This window comes from Bombina bombina, chromosome 4 (assembly GCF_027579735.1).
Source record: "Bombina bombina isolate aBomBom1 chromosome 4, aBomBom1.pri, whole genome shotgun sequence".
Taxonomy (NCBI): Eukaryota; Metazoa; Chordata; class Amphibia; order Anura; family Bombinatoridae; genus Bombina; species Bombina bombina.
Genome location: NC_069502.1, coordinates 1,148,146,031 through 1,148,156,000, shown reverse-complemented (window position 1 = coordinate 1,148,156,000; position 9,970 = coordinate 1,148,146,031). Strand labels below are relative to the sequence as shown.

The following is a 9,970-nucleotide window of genomic DNA, read 5'->3' as shown; positions in this document are numbered from 1 at the left end:
GTGCAGTGTATGTTTGTAGCTGAGGAGGAACGGACTCGCTTTACCGAGACGGTAAGAACTCTCATGTAGTGACTATTTCACATGCTTATCCAACTCCAGGCCTGGGGGGCACAGTTCTTGTCCCTTCCCCATGCATTAGCCTGGCCCTACACTTCTCCCAATTGCAATATGTTGGTGCTGAAGCAGGAAAGAAGTTTTTTTTGTTTGCATTTTGAGCCTCTAATATTATCTAATTAAGCAGAAGATGTATATTGGTGATGATGTAGGAGAAAGGAATGCGGCTAAATCTTTTGTCTGTATATTTCTGTGCAGTTACTCAGGTACATCACTGCACTGGATACTCTGATGTTGGCAGTTGTTCATGGCAGAGTAGTTTGTTGCAAAGTTCTATATTATCACCAATGAACTTGGGCATTAACCCTTCAAAAGGCTTGAGGTTGTATAAATGTTTAAAGAATAAAAATAAAACAAATGATTTTGGAGATCCTTTCATTAGACTGGGATTTCTGCTTTGTTTATGTACCCCTGGTTGTATATCATTGTGTTTTTTAGGACAATAGGGGTTCCTTTATGCTAACATTCGAAGTTGTAAATATTTGGAATATTTTGTTTAAAAATCCCTCCCAAATACAAAATATATTTACATGTTTATTATATATAAATATATAGACTGATTAAAATGTGACACCCCCCCCCATATATTACCACATGGGAGCTGTGTGTTATAGGGACATGAACCCCCATTTTTTTTATAATTGAGGTAGGGCATGCAGTTCTAAACCACTTTCCAATTTATGTTATTTAATTTTTACTTTGTTATTTTGGAATTCTTTGTTGAAAAGCATACACCAGTAGGCTCAGGAGAAGCAGTGCACTAGTTGCTGATTGGTGGTTGCACATTTATGCCCCTTGTCATTGGCTCACCTGATTAGTTCAGCTATCTCCCAATATGGCATTGCTGCTCCATCAACAAAGGATAAGAATGAAGCATATGTGATTATAGAAGAAAATGTTTAAAAAAAAATAAAATAAAAATGTATACTCTAAATCATGAGATACATTTTGAGTGTATAAGGGCCTTTAATTTATTTTACAGGGTATTTTCCAATAACTGTTTAAATTATATTAATATAAAATTGAGAAGAATGTAGTTTTTTTTTTTTTAGTCCAATTTGTTCTGTCTGCTTTATTAATTTGTAGTGTAGTGCAAGATGATTATATCCTGAAATTAGGTGTTAGCATTGCATATGGTTTCCTCTGAAAATGTAAGGACCACATTTTTTTTTCCTGGGAAATTCTATGGAGAGATATTTACTATAGTGATTAAGTGCTTTACACTATCAAGTACAGGCTTACTGTTGTCATTTATTTTAGGTTGACTCATGCAATATTATCAAAGGAGAATCCTGTACTGTAAATCACCAGGGTAAGGTTCCATAAGTGAAACAGCATGGGTAAAGCCTTGTATTTTCCTGTCCTGTCTGGGTAGAGAGCCAGACTGTCCACAAATGGAACATTGATGTCTAATAAATCCAGGAAACAGAAAGATTAGCCGTATCATCTGTTAAGTATTCTAGACAGTCCCTGGTTCTCATCCTCACCACTGGATGCTTACAGTTTTATCTGGATGTCATTGGGTTAACTTTTTTGGATCTCCCTTAGTTGTTTCTCGGTTGACTGTTACCATGAGAAATCTGCTGCAATCTGAAAATGTTTCCCAATTTTGATTCATTTGTAATATTGTAATTCATTGTCTTAAATATAGGCTATTCTGGTAGCATTTGTTAAAGTGGCACAGTATTTAAAATATTTTTATCATCTATATGAAAGAGCAACAGTAAATATTGTTACATTTCTTTCATGAGGGAAAGATTTTTAAGTAATAGCTGTTTAAATTAAAACTAGTGGGAAATGCAAGAGTTTGTACAACTATGCCCTGGAACTATATTGATCACTGGCTGATAGGGCCAGTTCCTACAGAAAAAAACCTGCTGTATTTAGCACAGGAACATCTATAAAAAAATAAAATAAAACCGTGCAGAACATTATGAACCATTTCATATTAAACAGAACATATTTGAGTATCTTTAATGTTAAAGATTGATGCATGTTCTTAATTTCTTTCCTATGATGAGGAGAGTCCACGACATTATTCCAATTACTAGTGGGATATTTAACTCCTGACCAGCAGGAGGAGGCAAAGGGCACCCCAGCAAAGCTGTTAAAGGGACATTAAACCCAATTTTTCTCTTTCATGATTCAGATAGAGAATACCATTTTAAACAACTTTCTAATTTGCTTCATTCTCTTGATATTCTTTCCTGAAAAGCATATTTAGATAGGCTCAGTAGCTTCTGATTGGTGGCTACACATAGATGCCTCCTGTGATTGGCTCGTCCATGTGCATTGCTATTTCTTTGACAAAGGATATCTAAAGAATGAAGCAAATTAGATAATAGAAGTAAATTGGAATGTTGTTTAAAATTGTATTATCTGTCTGAATTATGAAAAAACTTTTGGGTTTAATGTCCCTTTAAGTGTAACTGCCTTACCCATAATCCCCTGTCATTCTCTTTGCCTCTGTCAATGGAGGTTGTGCAAACTTCGTGTCTGAAGATTGTAATCCTTTTTATGGGTACTGTTCACTGCAAGCAAGGATTGGGGTCTAGCTGTGTCCATGTCATCTCTTGAGTAAGAGTAGTGGTGGCTTTTAGCAGTTTAAAGGCGGCGAGGCAGTCCTTTGCTTTACTTTTAACACTTTGCTACCCCTTTGTAGAAAGCCAGAGTTAGTTACTCTGTTCTTTCTTTTCCTACAGGTCCACGACAGGGAGTGAAGCGCCTGCCACACCTAAGGATTAGCATCTATAAGGTAAGTGCCTTTGCCTTCTATGTACAGAAGGACAGCAGCACTTAAAGTGAATGTAAATTTAGATAAAGTGCCCGGTTTTTAAAAATCTGATTAAAAACAGGGGCACTTTAATTCATCAAAATTTACATTTCACTCGTGTTGTGAAAATACTTAAAGGGACACTGAACCCAATTTTTTTCTTTTGTGATTCAGATAGAGCATGCAATTTTAAGCAACTTTCTAATTTATTCCGATTATCAATTTTTCTTCGTTCTCTTGCTATCTTTATTTGAAAAAGAAGCTTCCTTTTTTTTCAGAACTCTGGACAGAACTTTTTTATTAGTGGATGAATTTATCCACCGATCAGCAAGGACAACCCAGGTTGTTAACCAAAAATGGGCCGGCATCTAAACTTACATTCTTGCATTTCAAATAAAGATACTAAGAGAATGAAGAAAATTTTGATAATAGGAGTAAATTAGAAAGTTGCTTAAAATTTCATGCTCTATCTGAATCACAAGAGAAAAAATTTGTGTTCAGTGTCCCTTTAATTTTTAATCTTGACAGCCGCTGCATCGCTTCCCCCGCCCGGCGCAAAGCCTCTTCCCGGGTCTAAAATAAGGAATCTGGCTTCCTCCAATCACAGCGTTGAATCAGACTGATTCCCCCGGGGGGGGGTGGGGAGCCGTGATTGGAGGATGAATGATCCGTGATTTCTGACGTATGAAGAGGCTTTGCGACTGGCGGGGGAATTGCTGGAGAGGCCGTCAAGATTAAAAGGTAAGTATTTTCACAACACGAGTGAAATGTAAATTTTGATGAATTAAAGTGCCCCTGTTTTTAATCTGATTTTTAAAAACTGGGCACTTTTATCATCTAAATTTTACATTCACTTTAAGAGGTTAAACCTCTCTTTCAGATTCGTTTTGTCTGGGACATAATAATCCTTATATTTTTTTTATAGAGAAAATTCATATGGGGACAATATATTTAGCACATAATATAAATGGCACTCGGTATGAGACATGATGGCTAAGGAGTGTATGGGGTTAACAATAAAGGATACTCTTTATTAGGTAACCTAGGTTTTATTTTTAAGGCAGGAGCTTAAATGCAGGACAGAAGTCACAGTGACAGGAGGTGACTTTTTGAGGCTTATTTTATTATAAGATTATAACGAGGGAGAGGTTTTTTTTTAAATGGGTTTTTATCTTTGTGCCCTTTTTACATTGGTAAAAAGTATTGTGCAGTGTTATTTGTTCTCGCTCACGTGACGCCTGCACTTCCGGTTTACGGAGCTGTGCCGTTGTGAGATTAGTAAGCTTTCATTATGGAGGGAGGGTCTACTTGTATCTGGTGATATTATTTACATCATCTACACAGGACAAGGATCATTTAGAGAGGATTTCCTCTTACTAGTGGGATATCTCTCTTGGCGGTTGGAAAGCCTTCTTTGTTTTTATTAAATTTTGAATTTAGGGGCCCAAATTCTAATTTTCATTGATAATATTCTAGATTTTATTGCCTGTTAGTGTGTTTCCTAGGGACTATAATAGATTCCCTGTCCATGAAGATTTTCCTGATGGAGGTCAGAAAAAACAATATTCTTGCTTCTTGCCTTTCGTCCATCTGTAGCTCAATGCATAAAGGTGATTGGTCTGATGGTGGCATCCATGGACATCATTCCTATTGCTCGGTTCCATCTACGACCGCTGCAACTTTGTATGCTCCATCAATGGGACGGAGATCATTCGGATTAATCACAGAGGATAAATCTGGACCCTCTAACAAGAAACTCTTTCTCGTGGTGGGTGTCACAGGAACATCTGAGACCTTCTCGGGAAATTAAGACTACTGACGCCAACCTGTCAGACTGAGGAGCTGTTTGGGGTCCTCTAAAGGCTCAGGGCCTGTGGTCTCGGGAAGAGTCCTCTCTTCCCATAAACATCTTGGAGTTGAGAGCTATTTTCAATGCCCTAGTAGCGTGGCCTTATCTCAGTGTCTTACATCAACCACCAGGGAGGGACTCTGAGTTCCTTAGCCATGAAGGAGGTGACTCGCATTCTGCAGTGGGTGGAAGCTTCTATCTGCCACCAACATTCCAGGAGTGGACAATTGGGAAGCAGACTTTCTGAGCAGACAGTCCTTTCATCCCGGGGAGTGGGCTCTCCATCCGGAAGTGTTCTCTCAGATATCCCTCAAGTAGGGGGGGGTTCCAGAGTTGGATATGATGGCGTCCCGCCAAAATGTCAAGGTTCCAAAGTACGGTTGAAGGTCAAGAGATCTTCAGCACGTTCTGATAGATGCTCTAGTGGTTCCTTGGAGGTTTTCTCTGGCTTATCTGTTTCCTCCGTTTGCTCTCCTTCCACGAGTCATTGCTTGGATCAAACAGGGGTGAGCACCGGTGATACTAATAGCTACTGCATGGCCTTGCAGGATCTGGTTCGTGGATCTAGGATGTCATCTCTACCTCCTTGGAGGTTACCTCAGAGGAAAGACCTTCTGCTTCAGGGTCCTTTCCTCCATCCAAACCTAGATTCTCTTAAGCTAACTGCTTGGAGATTAAGTGCCTAGTTCTGTCTAAACGTGTTTTTTCTGAAGCGTTCATTGAAACTATGATTCAGGCTCGAAAATCGGTTACTCGCAAGATTTACCATAAGATATGGCGTAAATATCTTTATTGGTATGAATCTAAGGGGTTCTCCTGGAGCTGGGTGAGGATTCCCTTGATTTTGTCTTTTCTTCAAGATGGCCTGAATAAGGGTTTATCAGTCAGTACCCTAAAGAGTCAGATTTCTGCGTTTATATGTATCCTTTTGCACAAACGTCTGGAAGACCTACCAGATGTTCAAGCCTTTTGTACAGGCCCTGGTTAGAATCAGGCCTGTGTTTAAACCTGTTGCTCCCCCGTGGAGCCTTAATTTAATTCATAAAGTTTTGCAGCAGGCATCGCTTGAGCCGATACATGTTGTTGATATAAAACTGTTATCCTGGAAGGTTTTGTTTCTTGTTGCCATTTCTTCTGCTTGCAGAGTGTTTGAGCTTTCAGCTCTCCAGTGTGATTTCCCCGTACCTTATTTTTCATGCTGATAAGGCGGTCCTTCGTACTAAATTTGCCTCTTAAAACTATACTGATCACTGGCTGATAGGGGTGGTTCCCACAGAAAAAAAACTGCTGTATTTAGCACAGGAACATCTATAAAAAATAAAACAGTGCAGAACGTTATGAACCATTTTAGATGAAACGGAACATATTTGTGTATCTTTAATGTTAAAGATTGATGTGGGTTCTTAAAGGGACACTGAACCCAGATATTTTCATTTGTGATTCAGATAGAGCATGCCATTTGAAGCAACTTTCTAATTTACTCCTATTATCAAATTTTATTCTTTCTCTTGGTATCTTTATTTGAAATGCAAGAATGCAAGTTTAAATGCCAGCCCATTTTTGGTGAACAACCTGGGTTGTTCTCGCTGATTGGTAGATAAATTCATCCACCAATAAAAAAGTGCTGTCCACAGTCCTGAACAAAAGAAAACTTAGATGCCTTGTTTTTAAAATAAAGATAGCAAGAGAATGAAGAAAAATTGATAATAGGAGTAAATTAGAAAAAAAAATTGGGTTCAGTGTCCCTTTAATTTTTTGGATATGTAAAATTTTCGTTTTATGGAATTAATGCAATTTTGAAGGAACATGAAAGTCATCTTGTATGATTCAGAGTGTACAATTTACAACCTTTAAAGTGAATGTAAATTTTGATGCTAAAGTGCCTGCTTTTTAAAAATTCAATTAAAAAACAGGGGCACTTTAATTCATCAAAATTTACATTTCACTATGTGGCAGCAGTGTTTGCAACATGCTTTTGATAAAGTGCTTAATAACATGCACACTCTTGAGCCTACCTCAGTATGCTCCCATGCAAAGGAGTTGAGCTTTAACAAAGGGTATCATAAAGAGTGTACCATTTTTTTTATTTATTAAAAAAACGTTCTGTTTAAATCTTGAAAGTCTTGTTGACTTCTATGTCGCTTTTTTTAATGCAAAACTTCATTAATGTTGGTGAACAAATTTAATTTCAGATTAGCCTGGAGACTTTTAAATTGTAAAACAAAATGTTTAAAGGGACAGTTTACTCCAGAATTTTTATTATTTCAAAGGATAGATACCCATTCCATAGTTTTGCATAACCAACACGGTTATATTAATATACTTTTTATCTCTGTGATTAACTTGTATCTAAGCCTCTGCAGACTGCCTGCTTATCTCACTACTTTTGACAGACTTGCATTTTAGCCAATCAGTGCTTACTTAAAAATAACTACTGGAGTGAGCACAATGTTATCTATATAACACACATGAACTAGCACTGTCTAGCTGTGAGCAACTTTAAAAATGCACTGAGATAAGAGGTGGCCTTCAAGGGATTAGACATTCTCATATGAGCCTACCTAGGTTTAGCTTTCAACAAAAAATACCAAGAGAACAAAGCAAATTTGATGATAAAAGTAAATTGAAAAGTTTAAAATTGCATGCCCTATCTGAATAATTGAAGGTTAATTTAATTATGTGTAAAAAAATAAAATAAATCCAGTTTATACTTTTCCTATTAGTTTTGCACTCCCTCCCTGAGATTTAAAGGGGCAGTAAAGTCATAATTAAATATTCATGATTTAGACAGATTATACATTTTTAAACGACTTTCCAATTTACTTCTATTTATTTTGCTTCCTTCTCTTGTTATCGTTTGCTAAAAGGTTTATCTAGAAAATTTCAGGAACAGAAAAGAACCTAGGTTCTAGCTGCTGATTAGTGGCTGCATAAATATACTGATTGTCATTGGCTCACCTATGTGTTGTGTTAGAAACCAGTAGTGCATTGCTGCTTTTTCAGCAAATGATACATAGAGAATGAAGGGAATTTTAGATAATGGAATTGGTCTGTACAGTAGTTTTAAATATGTATGTTCTACCTAAATAATGAGTTTTTTTGTGTGTGTGTGGGGGGGTTTATGTCCCTTTAAGTCAGCAAATTGTGTTTGTTCCTAGTTCTGACAGTTGAAAGTGAAGAATGCAGGGGTCACAAGCCTAACCCTGCTACTTATCTGTCCCCAATTTGCCTCAGCATTGGAGGGGGATCAGAAAAGGAGTTAAAAAACAATGGAAGTTTTGAGAACAAAAATGACAGTGGCTAGATGAGTTTTTTTTTTTTTTTTTTTTTTTTTTTTTTTTTTTCTTCAGTAACCAGTCCGGATTGGCTCTGCCAATGCATGTGATGAGAGGAGTCAGACTGTTGGAAAAACAATTGCAGAAATGAAGGAGAACATGTATTAAACATATAATAAAATATACACAATTGTCGGAAAAAAACCTAAAAAAAAATTGTTATGACAAGGTATTCTGTGTGTGTTTTATTTTTTTAAAGATACCCTAAAACAAGATTGTATGTTTAAAAATTACTTACACCACTTAAACAAATGGTATACAAAACATTTAAAAAAAAAAAATAATTTCAGTCACTTTTGTTGCATCTGCTTTATGGTTTATGGATACCTCCTTGAAAAGAAATTGTATTTTTTTCTCTATGATGATGCAGGGTCAGGATTCTGAATCTTACAAGATGAACTCTGGTTTCTCTGGGGACATTTGGGAAAAACTACAAGGCAAGTCAGGATTTCCCTGATTACAGTGAATTGATAAGTAGGGACGTTCTGTTGAGTTGCACATCTGTGTATAATTGATTTTGTAAAAGTTGATTTAAATATATTTTGGCTAAAGTCTTCATCCAGGAACCCTGTTTTAGACTTAATCTGTTTCTTTTGATATTATATTTCAGTGCAACAGTTGTTTGACACTATCAAGCTGGCATTTTTAAGGAATGTAAAATATGTTAAAATGTTTTCGGAGTTTCTATATTTCGTCTTAAAGTGCATGTTTCCATTTCTTCTACGTTCTGGCTTACGGGGAGCTGATGCTTGCCTTAAAGGGACAGGAAACCCCAAAATGTTCTTTCACGATTTGGATAGAACGTTATATTCTAAACAACTTTCCAGTTTCCTTTTATTATTAAATTTGCTTCATTCTCTTGTAATCCTTTGCTGAAAGAACAGCATTGCACTACTGGCAGCTAGCTGATCACATCTAGTCAGCCAATCACAAGAGGCAAATGTGTACAGGTACCAATCAGCAACTAGCTCCACTAGTGTAAGATATGTGCATATTATTTTTCAACAAGGGATACCAAGAGAACAAAGCACATATGAAAATAGAAGTGAATTTAAAAGTGTCTTAAAATTACATGCTGTGTCTGAATCATGCACGTTTAATTTTGACTTTCCTATCCCTTGAAACATTAGGAAATTTGATTCACCTTTTGTAGCAAAGTTCTTTTTCTTTAATGTGTGAATTCATATGCCTGGAAACAAGTGGGTTGTCTCTCCCTTAGCAACTTAAAGGGACAGTAAAATATAAATTATATTTAAATTGATTGGATAATTAATAGAATTAAATTGAATTTTTTTTTTTTTTTTTTTATCAATTTTGCTGTTCTCTTGGTATCCTTTGCTAATGTGTAATCCTAGGTGAGCTTGTATCTTTAGTCATCTGGCAGTAGTGTTTACAACAAAATGTAAAACGATATTTTACATAGTTACAAACAGTGCTGCCATAGACTGCAGAATGCACACGCACACTCCAATCAGCCTACTTATATTTACTCTTCAACAAATAAAACAAATCAAATCTGATAATAGAAGTAAATTGCAAAGATGTTTAGAATGACATGCTCTGTGTGTCCGTTTAAATAGGTCCTGGGGAGAACATACACATAATAAGTAATGTCATTGTTGTCATATGTATTGCATTTAAATCGGGGCTCGACAAACCCAGGAGCCTGGGAGCCACTGGCTCCTAACTTTTTGGGTTATTCTCCATATATCTATATACAAACCCAACTGTCTGGCTCCTAAAAATATGCCTGGCTCCTAAATATTCTTATTGGCTCCAAATTTTTTAACATATTCGTCAAGCACGGATTTAAATATTAAAGGGACACTAAACCAAATTTTGTTTCTTTCATGATTCAGATAGAGCATGCAATTTTAAGCAACTTTCTAATTTACTCCT

General features: G+C 36.5%; 1 protein-coding gene across 1 annotated transcript in view; it reads left to right on the top strand.

The window, feature by feature from the left end:
• The first annotated feature begins 2,670 nt into the window (after positions 1-2,670).
• The window catches only part of DISP1 (dispatched RND transporter family member 1), a 135,069-nt gene continuing 127,769 nt past the window's right edge, over positions 2,671-9,970 (top strand). Inside the window, exon 1 of the mRNA XM_053712534.1 lies at positions 2,671-2,869. The gene's annotated coding sequence lies outside the window, so the exon portion shown is untranslated. The remainder of the gene's footprint in view (positions 2,870-9,970) is intronic.